Below are 13,265 nucleotides of genomic sequence, written 5' to 3' on the forward strand. Positions count from 1 at the left end.
TTATGGATCCTCTGGCATGTTGCAAAGTCTTGAAATTGTTCACACAACTTTAAAAGGGAAACCCTACGCAAAATGGTGGAACTGCCTTTCTGACGGCTCCAAGACTTTGTTATTACTTTTCATGAGGTTCATTGCAAGAGAAGCAAGCAAGGCAAGGAACTTCTCATCACTTGTCTGAATTTATCCTGTAACTACACATTGGGGTGCCTGGTGGCAGGTTGACATGGACGCAGATGAGCACTAAAGAGCACCGTTGCTGGATATTTAAAATTTTGCATTTTGCTCCATGGGGTCGTGGGTTGCAACCTATGGATTTTGGTTGATTAAATTGCTGTGAATTACTCAACAATTATCAAAATATTCACTCTAATTAATATCCACAAAATATCTTCAAGATCCCTTTATCAAAACCTTGCCAGAAAATGGAGAGTAATGAAAACATTAGATTTTCAGAATTCTTTTAAAAATTCAAATAACTGATTTACCATCTAAGGTTTTTTCCCGGAAGTTTAATCCCTCAAATAACCCTCTACCTCATTCAATGATGAGTTTATTGGGAGGGTATGTTTAAGCGGTTGCTCTCCCTAGACAAAAGTGTGCTGCTCTATGTATTAGGTGTACTTTTTAGGTCTCGCCTAGCGAACCCAGCGCAGGTGCTTCGCTTGGCAAGACTCTATTGTTGTCGCTTTGGTGCGCGAAGGGAGACCAACCATGTGCGCGCACGGACAGGCGCTATGCACGCACATGGCGTCTCCTCACCGCGCGCTCACACTAGAAGGCAGACAAGCAGGAACTGAAATAAATGAAGACTTTAGTTCATTCTGTGGAACTAGCCTCCTCTGAAACTATGCGTAAATTGAAAACATGCAATGTCTGGTTTTATTAGTTCAGCTGGTATGTCAGCTTTTTCTTCGTCACGTCTTATGAGTCATTGCAAACGCACATGAAATGTTTCATAGGTTAACTGCAGCGAGCTTTCGCAATCTGTGCGAGCCTACTCACGTTTTCAACACTGTTTTCCTCCTGTTTACTGAATTAATTTATAAGCAAATAATTATTAAGCGGCACAATGTTTTTAACATAAATCAATTTTTGTGAAATACAGATATGTAATCTGGAGATGCCGGGGATTGAACCCGGGGCCTTATACATGCAAAGCATGCACTTTACCACTGAACTGCATCCCCGTCCGTGGTGACGTACTCCATTCAGATGTATTGACTAAACACAAGTCGCAGCCCTGGTATTTCTTGTTTCAGTGTGTCTCTCCTCAACTACGAGCTTCACTGGGTGCCTCCACGTCAGGCTTCAAGGAGCTTGTAGACTAATCACAGAGACAGCAAGACGACTGCGGGCATTATAAGTTGTGGGAAACATTAAAAAAAACACAAACCCTCAATTCAAGGGTTGGTCTGTATGACTCAGAGCAGCCCAGCACCCTGCGGGGGTTGCGGCAGCCTTCACTGCACTAATGGTATGCAGGGTAAATAATTAGAATGAATATTCCTGTTACTGTGGATACTGAGACTTATTGACTAGTGGTTACTATAGATGGTGAGGGGGGGCAGTTGAGCCTCAGACGATCATAGCCCCTAAAGGAGGCGTGATGTCTCCTCACGGCTTTGCTGGTGCTCTAATAGTCCTTATAACATAACATAGCCGCAAATTTTGCAGACTGACCTCAGAGTCGACGAATGAATGAGAGCACAGAGACAACATCTTACATATCCCATGCCTATCATGGGGGCTACACCTGGGCAGGTGTACACTGCTTCTCCCCCACAGCACTGTCTCTCTCCAGGTACAATGCAGGCACCGCCTGCCACGCAGTTGCGTCACCACGAAATAGATGCCATCCCCCTTCTAGGAAAATTCCCAGCCCTGCTGTCCCAAACCAAGCTCTAATTAACAGGGTGAGCCTAGCCAGAGCCGAGCCAAGGGTCTGACTCGGCTCTTAACGCCCGTGTACGAGCCGAGCACTGAAAATGTTAGCTATGTAAGTTATACAACAAACATCTTGCAAAAATGTAAGCAGGTTAACCCAGAGTTATCCAGGTTTACTGGTTTAAAAAAAGTGACTCATATACTTGTTAATTACATTACTTAACAATAATCGAAAATGACCAACCATTAATTAGCTGTAAAACAGATTGACACGTACGCTGAGTTAATCCGTAAATATGCATTGTTGTGCAGATCGGTTGATAACCTGGGGGCAGTAATGAAAATGATTACATCGGAAAAGCTGAAATCAGCCACTAAATGGGTATCTATTTCTCTTTTCTTTTTTTATGCTTGTGCTTACCTCTGCACTTTTTATATAGCCAAAGGTATTGGAGCCTTTAAAACCACAGTTACATTACACAAGGTCATATTCTTTATTTGTAGACATGGGGAGAGTGCCCGATTTGCCCAGAATCACAGGATGTTGAGCCTCAAACCTGGTTACCCCGTTCAAAAGTCTTCAGTGCTGGCCATCACGCCACAGCCCGGGCAGGCAGAAGCCACTTGAAAGCTTGTTATTCTAAGGCGTGTAGGGTCTGCCAGAATCATTTGGGGGGCAGCGTCTACTGCTGCTGTCTCTGGACCTGACTTACTGTGGCACTGCAGACTGTGTGCAAGGTATATACCCTTTCCACACTTCATTCTCAGCGTGGTGAGGACAAGCATTCCATGGCTTCTCAAGTGTGTAATTTGAAATAGACTAAGAACACAGACAGTCACACAGGCACAATAAGCACCGTCCAGTCCAGTGATTTCCTTTGTAAAAAGAGAAACACTTTAATCAAACCCTAAAATATAGTACTATACTTGGGTAATGTTAATCAGCTACAACATTTGAAGAAGGATGCTCTGGGGTATTAAACATTCAGAAATATACAGGCAAAAATCTGGCACAGGTGTTAACACAATTTAGTATATTGCAAATAGTTACCTTGGTTCTGCGACCCATATGGCAGTCCATATATCTCACAACCAAGATTCTTTAGTGTAATTCAGTCCTACTGACTCAAATAAATCACTGGTGTTTCAGCAGAGGGAGACACAAAGAATGTTTATGGTCATTGTGCATAAGTACAAGGTGTAACCGGCACTTCAAACATACAAGCGCCCAGCAGCTGACATCCGGATCACAGGCTAGGGTCCTGCTCGCAGCACCCAATAGTGTGGGTTTGCGGTCCTGCCTCCTCTGACTCCAGATGTTGGGGCTTGAGAATTATGGCTCCATGTGGGAGCAGCACAGGTCGAGCTGTGCCACAAGATCCCTAGCTATGCAGACCCTCCGATAGGTGGAGTTTCAAGTCTGCAATGGCAAGGCTCAAGGTCATTAAAGAGTGGGAACAAGTTGTCTCGCCTCTGGCAGATAACATGCACATTGCATTCTTGCTGGCTGATTCTTACCGTTATCATAGAGTGATTCAGCTCATTTGACTTGTGGAAACTCATTGGGGGGAGCAGAATATCCTCTGCAGACCTGAGTGGCCACTGGTCATACTTTCTAGTTCAGTCCACCTCTTCTGGGTGAAAGTTCAGTCCACTTCTTCTGGGCTATGCCACAGTTAAGGTACAGCAGCAGGGCTTCTACTCTTCCTGGGGCAGTCTCTTCGTGCATAGTCAGGCACTCCATCCCCTCTCTTACCATGTCAGGCCAGAGGAAGATCCACAGCTAAGATTACTGAATCTACTAAATCTACTAGAGCTTTATAAGGTTATTAATTCTCTTATTTCTCCTCCTGTTGCTGACTCAACTGATTTTTCTCAAGAACTCTATGATAGAATGGCATATTTTTTCCGTACTAATATCACAGATATATATTCCATTCTGGTGGACTACAATGCTAGAAAGGCTATGTCTGTCACTCCCATAATTGACTCTAATGTTTTAGTATCTATGGAGATGAACCGAAGCTACTCACCATCCCTTGCATTTCACTTGAAATGACGGATCATTTACTAGAAGGAGTTACCTCTGGGTCACCTTTGGATGCATGCCACCTAAAAGTTTTAAAACTTGGCAGGGAGGCTATTGTTCCCCACCTCACTTCAGTACTTAATATGGCCATTACTGAGGGGCAGGATCCAACCCTTTGGAAATCGCTGTGGTTAAACCACTTTAAAAATAGCCATGTTTGGATCCTATGGAATAAAAAAATTATCGCCCCATTTCTTTGCTACCAGTTCCAGCTAAGATTAAGGAAAGATATTTGAATTCTCATCTTAGCGCCTATCTATTGGACCATCAGCTGCTTGGTGGCTCACAGCACGGCTTTAGAAGCCATCATAGCACTGAGTCAGCGCTAACGGCAGTTTTTGATAACATCCGGGTCCAGGTTGATGCAAGGTACACTACCCTGCTGATCCTGCTCGACCCTACCGCAGCGTTTGACACCCTGTCTCCTTTGAGGCTGGTAAGACGCCTCAAGGAGATAGGGGTTTGGGGCACGGCCCTGGGGCTTCTTTCCTCCTTCCTTAGCGAGAGGGCACAGATAGTGAAAATGGGCCACTTCTACTCAACCTCCAACCATTTGATATGTGTAGTGCTGCAGGGCTCCTCCCTAAGCCCTACACTTTTTAATATCTATGTTGCCCCTCTGTCTAGGGTCGTGAGATGGATGTATGTCTTTACAACGCATGCTTTTTCCATGCATGCCTTTACAACGCAGGTTTTACAACGCAAGTCGTTACAACGACTTGTGTTGGGGGGCGCTGGATAGTGAATAGTTTAATTTACTATTCCAACTCCAGTCCCCGTGGATAGTATGGAAGGTGTTGGATAGTAAATTAAACTATTACCTATCCTACAGCGCCCCCCCCAGCGCAATTCGTTGTAACGAATTGCGTTGTAAAAGTTGCATGGTAAAGGTAGTGCGTGGTAAAAGTTGCGTTGTAAACGCTGGTTACCCGTGAGATCCTTTGGATTTGAGGTGCTGTCCTATGCTGACGACACACAAATTATGGTGCCCATTACCAACAACATTAGTGAATCTGCCGCAAATTTTAAAAATTGCATGCAGGCAGTCTCGGCTTGGATAGTTGAAAACTATCTTAAACTGAATGGGGAAAAAAATGAGATCTTGATTTTTGGTAACCAACATGATATTTGGTCTATGAATGGTGGCCTGATACTCTGAGCAGCTGCCCTTCCCCTGTATCCCATGGGAAAAATCTGGGTGTTATATTTGGCACATCTTTGTCTATGAACCTACAGATTAGCAGAACTGTGTCCACCTGCTTTGGGATAATCTGGCTTCTTAGGACAATTTCCCAGTTTCTTTCATTTACATCACGAAAGTAAACAGTGATTGCCTTGGTAATGTCGCGACTCAATTACTACAATGCCCTTTATCTGGGCATGAATAAGGGTCTGGTGCGTCTTCTTCAGTTAGTCCAGAATGCGGCAGCAAGGCTGGTGATGGACTTACCTAAGTACCATTCAGTCTCGGCCTCCATCATTTCGTTGCACTGGTTACCTTTGGATCGTAGAATTCTTATAAAGACTCTTTGCCTGACCCATAATGCTTATTAGGGTTTAGTCCCTGATGCTATTAAAGCAATGTTTCAGTGCTATGTCCCTACCAAGCAGCTTAGGTCTGCCAGCAAGAATTTGCTAGTAGTTCCCAGGTATAAAAAGGTTAGATGAGGAAGCAGGGCCTTCTCCACCACTGCTTCTAGGCTGTGGAACTCTCTTCCTGTTAGTTTTTAAGGTCTTGTGTCTCATTCTCTTTTTCGCAGTGCCATGAAAACCTGGCTCTTTACACAAACTTTGATATGAGCATCTTTTATTCGGCTGTACATTAGTCATCTGTAGCGCCTTGATGTCCTTGGGCTAAGTTTAATATTCATTCATTCATTCAGCTCTCACGGTAAATGCACAGACTTCACATAATGTCCTCTCACCTGGGAGATTGTCAATCAAAGATACCAGCCCTTATCTCGGCATTCCTTCAAATTCTCAGTGGAGCACTGCCTCCCTGATCAGTGAAGAAGGTGGAACTGGAACCAAGTGGAATAGTTTAGGTTTCATTTTATTATGCATGATTTCCAGACAGGGGATGTTTATTCCGCTGTCAGTGTCCAGAAGGAAATTTGGAGTGGCTCCTTTTTCCTTTCATAGGTCAATTTTTCTTCTGCTAGCAGACATTTTTTTTTAAATCAAAGGTAATGTCTGTCAAAGAAGGTGGTGAAAGTGCTGCTTCCATCTGACAAAGCACGAGCACAATGAAGTTTTAAGATTCTGCATTAGGCCATCATCAGCCTTCGGAGCATCAATCAGTTGAGACAAAAGGGGAGGGCCGTGCCTAGATGACTTCCTCTCCTTAGCAACCTCCTGCTCTTCCTCACTATCAACCCAAAGGGCAGTGCTCAGGAAGACACAATCATCTGAGCCTTCCTGTCAGGTTAAAATGGAATTAACTAAGGCATCTCTTTCTCCATCCTCCAGCACTTCATGGCCTCAGGCTGAACCCTCTAATTCAAGAATGCAAGCAATACACTGTAGGAGAGTAGGGTCTGCTTCCTATGGTCACCCCCACTTTTTGCTTTGCTTTACTGGTTTTCGACTTAGATGTGGCTGTGGGCCTGCTAATCAGACCCACAGCCCAGATGCACTCTCTCTAAATTCACACCATGTACTCTAGGTACAACCACAATTGGGACTTGGTTCACCTTGTCAGCCCCTGTAGAAGTGTACCCTAGGTACTCGGGGCATAGGTGGAACCAAGGCCTACCAGGGGCTGCAGGATGTATTATGCCACCCCTGGCTGGCCACTCAAACTGACACAACTGGCTGATCACTCAGCTGGAGCAAGGTTGTGTAATCACCCCTTGCTTAGGTATAGTATTCCTATATCTAACCTTATATATAGACACACAGTAACCTATAAGTCACTCCTATGGCAGGCCTTAACAATCCTAGAGGCAGAGTGCTTGGTTATGTGTGAGATGGTGCTCTAGCATGAGCTGAGCCTGTCTGCAGCTTTCGGAACCATGTCCTTATAACTGTTCTATGATATTGCCATACCATATACTCTTAAGTGCATTATGAACCTCGCGGTTAAATGCTAACTTTGGTTTGGCTTTATCTAAACATGTCGTGTAAGGTGTCATACGCTTGGAATACTACCCCCTCGCCAATTCTGGCGATGGGGGTAGCATTCCACCCTTCCAGAGGGAGAAGACATGTTAGTTCTAACTATCCCGGTTAAAGTTAACCAGAGCCCCAGCGTCACAAGGTGGACGCTGCTGCCAAAGACACAAGTCTGACATCCTGCTGCTGGGAGTACTTCCGTGGAGGGAGGCCTGGACAATAGGTTTCCTGCCTGGAGAGGTGCGAGCACCACCCCAGACAGGACTTTGTGTATTGGGACAGGGATGGCTGAATAGAAACAGACACTGGCTGGGGCACTCTAGGTGCTCCATGCATACCCCAGTTCAAACCGGTTGCTGGGGCACTCCAGCCCCAGCTCTGGCACGACACTTCACAAATGAAAGGGGGTGTAACCACCCCCCTTCCTGGTCACACCCATAGGAGGGACCTAGTGAGTAAACCAGCCCCCTTTAGTTGTATAAAGGTAGGAGCTGACCCAGGAGACTTTAGATTAATCCTGGAATCATCTTGAAACGAAACTCTGGACCCTTTGACATTCACCTGAGCTGAAGACTGAAGAATCTCCCTTGTAGCCAAGGAGTGACCACCCTGGGCAACCAGGCACCATCCAGCAACTCGACGGCTTGCTCTGTCCCCATTCCCGCTGGAACCCGAGCACAGAGCCTGACAAGACCCCGACTCCCGGACCTCTCTGACCCCACTGCACGACTCCAGCACAGCTGAGCCCCGTGGAAGGCGTCGGGACCCGTGGAACCAGGCAACTTGGAAAGTCTTCAACTTTCTAACAGCGCAGCTCCTGAGGCATCCTCGAAGCTGTGCCCTGGGGACTGAGACACCCCGACACCGAGCTCCACGTGCACCGAAGACCAGCCCTCCACACTCCACGAGTTCTGCGTGGGGCCCTTCTGCTTGTGTTCCTGCTCGACGCGTTGTCCGGTTGCTGGCCCGTTGGCTAGTAGCCCTGTGACCTAGTAGTCCTTTTGAAAATCCATCACTGGTCTGGTTGCTCCAGACTGGCCCTTGCTTCCCTGAAAAGGTGAAGTACCTCAGACCCTCCTGGTCTGCACCAGAAGCCTTTTGTGTATCCTGCGTGGGTTGCCTTTGCTTAGGCTTGTTGGCTCCAATCTTGAAGTCGACCCCTCCATCTGCGAGAACCTTCGTGGGACAGCCCCTCTCCAGCACCTGGTCGTCCTCGACGCCTCCTGGTCCGAGTGGCTGCAAAGACAAGCTTCACGACAGCACCTGATTGCTCCTCGACGACGTCTGGTTCCTTCCTGGTTCCACCCGGTCACTGGCTAGTGACCTAGACTCTGTCCCCTCTGCTTTCAGGTCTTCTTCAACTCCGATCCACCCTTGGATCCACCCGGACATCTTCCTCCTGGTCGCCTGCAGCATCTTCTTCCAAGGCTCCATAGGAAACAACGAGAAAACCCGACACACTTTGACACCTATGCACCCGCAGCCCGTGGGTGAGGTAACGCGAGTACTTCGGTGCTCCTGTAGGGATTGACTATCCTAGTGTCTAGTTTTGTTAGTTGTGTAATCCTAGTTAGACCGGAAGTGTCCTAAATCTTCAATTACTTACCTTTTAAGTTCCTATTGACTTTCTATTGACTCTCGCGTGAGTGTACTGACACTGCACGCGCCGCCTGTGGGCCTCCTACTCCTAACCTAAGGGTCGGATAGTGTAGCCCCAGCGATTCCCTTGGCACTAGGCCTTCTCCTTTCCCAAGTCGTGGTTCTTATACCACTTACTTAGTATATGGGTTTACGCGCCCCTAGGGCCTAACTGTAAATTGTGCTATTTAAAGTGTTTCTAAGAGTAACTTGTTATGTGCTTTTGCCTCTGACCTCATAAAGAGTTCAGAAGAGTGTGTTAGTAAATAAATACATATATATTTTATATATATTCTGTGTGGTGTCCTTTCATTTGATATTCAAGGGGTTACATATGGTAAAACAGCTGGCTTTACACGCCCTCAAGAGTCTTTTAGCCTAAGACTGTTCTGTCCACGCTACCACTAGGATAGCTGATCTATAAGGTTGACTTTACAACCATCACCATAAGGGTTGTTTGGACTGGTGCAAGGTGTTCACTAGTATAGTGAACATCATATACCAGGCCAACTTCTCACATTGGTGTGCAGTGGTTGGGATTAGAGCTTGCTGTTGTTTTACCACTTGTAATCTTGAGATATAATTTGAAAGATCACATAGGTACCTGTAGGTACATATAAAAACAAGTCTTAGTATACTTAAGTTCTACTGAACTTAGCTGTTGTAGAGCCTGGGCCTAGAGACACCCTGACTACAACTCCTAGATAGGTTCTGTAGGAAAACAAATAGTGTAGGTAGGTGCAACACCACACCTCACTAGAAACCATGTCTCAGCCATTGAACCCCAGTGGTTCTCTGCCTGCAGAGGTAGATCCCTTGGGGACTGCCTCAAGATATGAAGCCTTAGCCTTCCAAGAATTGAGACAATTGTGTACTTCTAGAAGGCTAAAACAGGATTCAAACCCTACCCTCAAATTCCTAGTTAAGCTCTTAGAAGAGTATGATGCTCAAAAGACACCTGACTCAGGTGCTTCAGGTAGTGCAGAAGAAGTCCTTCCCTCCACAGAAGATACCACTGATACTATTGTGCCAGATGAGGAAGAAGAGGGGGTAGAAGAAGTTGATTCTGATATTGAGGTAAACAGCCAGGTCCCAGTCAAAAGACTTAGCCAGGCTAACTTAAGCATACATGGGAGTCAGTATGGGCAGCCCTCATACAGACCTCCAAGTGGGCTTAACCAGAGGCAGAGAAGAGGGAGATCCCACTCGAGGGACTCTCTCCACTCTCAGGCCTCAAATGGCTCTCATGGCCTTGCTCAGAGAGGGATGACCTTCCCTCAGAGAAGGGAACATGAGGCTAAAATGAGAGAGGCTGCTCTTAGGATTGAGAGGCAGGAACTTGAGGTTGCCCTGGCCAAAGAGAAGCTTGCTCGTGCTAGAGAGCATAGAGAGAGTGGGTTAGAACCCACTGGTAGCAGCAATATCTCTAAGGATAAAGATAGGTCCTATGAAAATAGACACCTAAGCAAGATTGTGCCCCCCTATAAAGAAGGGGATGACATCCACAAGTGGATTACTGCTTTGGAGAGGGCCTGCAAAGTGCAGCAGGTACCCCAAAGTCAGTGGGCAGCAATCTTATGGCTGTCCTTTTCTGAAAAAGGTAGAGATAAGCTCCTCACAGTTAGTGATGGGGATGCTAACAACTACTCTGTCCTGAAGAGTGCTATGATTGATGGGTTTGGCCTAACCACTGAACAGTATAGGTTGATGTTCAGAGATACCCAGAAGACACAGACACATGACTGGACTGATTTTGTTGATTGTGCCACTAAGGGTCTGGAAGGCTGGGTATTGGGAAGTCAGGTTAGGGACTAAACAGGATTGTATAATTTGATCATGAGAGAGCAAATCCTTAGCAACTGTCAAAACCAGCTATTGCATCAGTTCCTGATTGACTCTGATCTGACCTCTCCCCAAGAATTGGGAAAGAAGGCAGACAAATGGGTCAGAACCAGGATCAAGCAGAAAAACCAGAACCAAGGGGGTGATCAGAAAAAGGCTGACTAGAAGGGTAATGCGCAGAAACCAAAAGACCAGAAGTCTTCACCAGGCCCCCAAAAGGCACAGGGGGAGGGTGGCTCCAAAAAGAACAAACAGAAACAAGAAGGTCCAAAGAAGCCCTGGTGTGGATACTGTAAATCAGTCTCTCACTGGTTTAGTGAGTGCACCAAGAAGGGCACAGCACCAACCACCATTCCCCCTAAGGCAACTGTTCCCCCTAGTCCAGCTGTTAGTGGTGGTTCCCAACAAAAGGGTGTAGTAGGATTGACCCTGGGAACTGAGGTGGACTCTGGCCTAGTCACAGTACCAACTCAGGCTGTTCTTGTCTGTGATGGGGACATAGCCATGTCCTCTACTGTAAGTCCCAGAAATATGAGCAAGTACAGACAGACACCTTTTATTAATTATAAGATGGCTCAGGCCTACAGGGACACTTGTGCCAGTGTCACCATGGTGACACCTAACTTTGTGGACCCTGAACAGATCATACTAGGTGAGACCTACCTAGGGACCAACGCTAGCAATGCCACTACCTCCCATAGTATGGCAGTTGTTAACTTCTATTGGGGAGGGGTAACTGGCCTCAAAAGAGTTGTTGTGAGTTCAGACCTTCCAGTAGAGTGTCTGTTAGGTAATGATCTTGAAACCTCAGTTTGGTCTGAGGTGGAGTATAGGACCCATGCGATAATGCTGGGAATATCAGCACATGTCCTTGCTGTGACCAGGTCACAGGCCAAAAAGTGCTTACCTGAACAAGTGCTGGATCTTGGAACAATAGACCATACACTACCCAAGAGAAAGAACAAGAGGATTAAGGCTGTGCCTTCCCCCCTGCCTCAGGTTGAGGATCAGCCCTCCCAGGAGGATGATTCTGAGATCCAAGAGGGAACTGTCCTAGAAGAGCTTGAGCCTAAACAGGTTGAGTTTCTTGGGACAGGGGGACCCTCAAGGGCAGATCTGGGGCAGGCTCAATTAGATTGTTCCTCTCTTGAACCCCTCAGACAGCAGGTTGCTGCTGAGGCTGCTGGGAATGCTCAAGGTACCCATAAAGTGTATTGGGATTATGGGCCCCTTTATTCAGAGGCTAGAGACCCCAAGCCTGGTGCTTCCTGGAGGTTGGTTATACCTCTGCAATTTAGGGGCTTCCTTCGAACCTTGGCCCATGATATTCCCTTAGCAGGACACCTGGACCAGAACAAGACTTGGGACAGGCTTTTCCCTCACTTTCAGTGGCCCCATATGTCAGAAGATACCAAGGAGTTTTGTCGCTCCTGTGTTACCTGCCAAGCCAGTGGCAAATCAGGTGGCACAATAAAGGCCCCCCTCATACCACTGCCTGTGGTGGGGGTACCCTTTGAGAGAGTGGGGATAGACATTGTAGGACCAATGGACCCCCAAACAGCATCTGGGCACAGATTATACTGGTGGTAGTGGATCATGCCACCAGGTATCCAGAAGCTATTCCCCTGAGGACCACAACAGCTCCTGTTGTGGCAAGGGCCCTACTTGGAGTTTTCTCCAGAGTGGGGTTTCCAAAGGAGGTTGTCTCTGACAGAGGTGCAAACTTCATGTCAGGATATTTAACTGCAATGTGGAAGGAGTGTGGTGTCAACTATAAGTTCACCACCCCCTATCACCCACAGTGTAATGGGCTTGTGGAGAGATTCAACAAGACCCTCAAAAGGATGATACAAGGGTTACCTGAAAAGCTGAGGCAAAGATGGGACATCCTTTTACCCTGCCTTCTTACAGAGAGGTCCCACAAAAGGGGGTTGGCTACAGCCCTTTTGAGCTTTTGTTTGGGCATCCTGTAAGAGGACCCCTATGTCTTGTGAAGGAAGGATGGGAGTTACCTCTCAAAAAATCTAAACTTGACATAGTGGACTATGTACTTGGTCTCCTCTCCAGGATGGCTGAATATATGGAGAAGGCTTCCAAAAACCTTGAGGCCGCCAAGAACTTCAGAAAGCTTGGCATGACCAAAAGGCTGTGCTGACTGTGTACCAGCCAGGACAGAAAGTGTGGGTGTTGGAGCCAGTGGCCCCAGCACCACTCCAGGACAAATGGTCTAGACCCCATACAATAGTTGAACAGAAGGGAGATGTCACCTATTTGGTGGACCTTGGGACTCCCAGAAGCCCCCACAGTGTGCTTCATGTCAACAGACTAAAAGCATTTGTTGACAGGGCAGACATGGGCTTGCTCATGGCTACAGATGATGGGCAGGAGAAAGAGAGTGACCCTCTCCCAGACCTGCTTACTCAGAACCCTGATGATGGTTCAGTAGATGGTGTAGTCTTTGCTGAGAGCCTCTCTGAACATCAGCAACAGGACTGCAGACAAGTTCTTCAGTCCTTCAGACATCTGTTTTCCCTGACCCTAAGTCAGACAAGCTGGTGCACCCATGAGGTGGACACTGGTGACAGTCTGCCTGTCAAGAGTAAAATCTACAGGCAACCTGACCATGTCAGGGACTGCATTAGGACAGAGGTCCAAAAGATGTTGGAGCTGGAAGTTATTGAGCCCTTGGGCCAGTCCC

At 46.9% G+C, this 13,265-nt stretch overlaps 1 protein-coding gene across 7 annotated transcripts in view; it reads left to right on the forward strand.

The window, feature by feature from the left end:
- Window positions 1–13,265, forward strand: part of AGBL3 (AGBL carboxypeptidase 3) — an 873,099-nt gene that overhangs the window by 268,816 nt on the left and 591,018 nt on the right. The gene's annotated exons all lie outside the window — the stretch shown is intronic.

This window comes from Lissotriton helveticus, chromosome 1_1 (assembly GCF_964261635.1).
Source record: "Lissotriton helveticus chromosome 1_1, aLisHel1.1, whole genome shotgun sequence".
Classification (NCBI taxonomy): domain Eukaryota; kingdom Metazoa; phylum Chordata; class Amphibia; order Caudata; family Salamandridae; genus Lissotriton; species Lissotriton helveticus.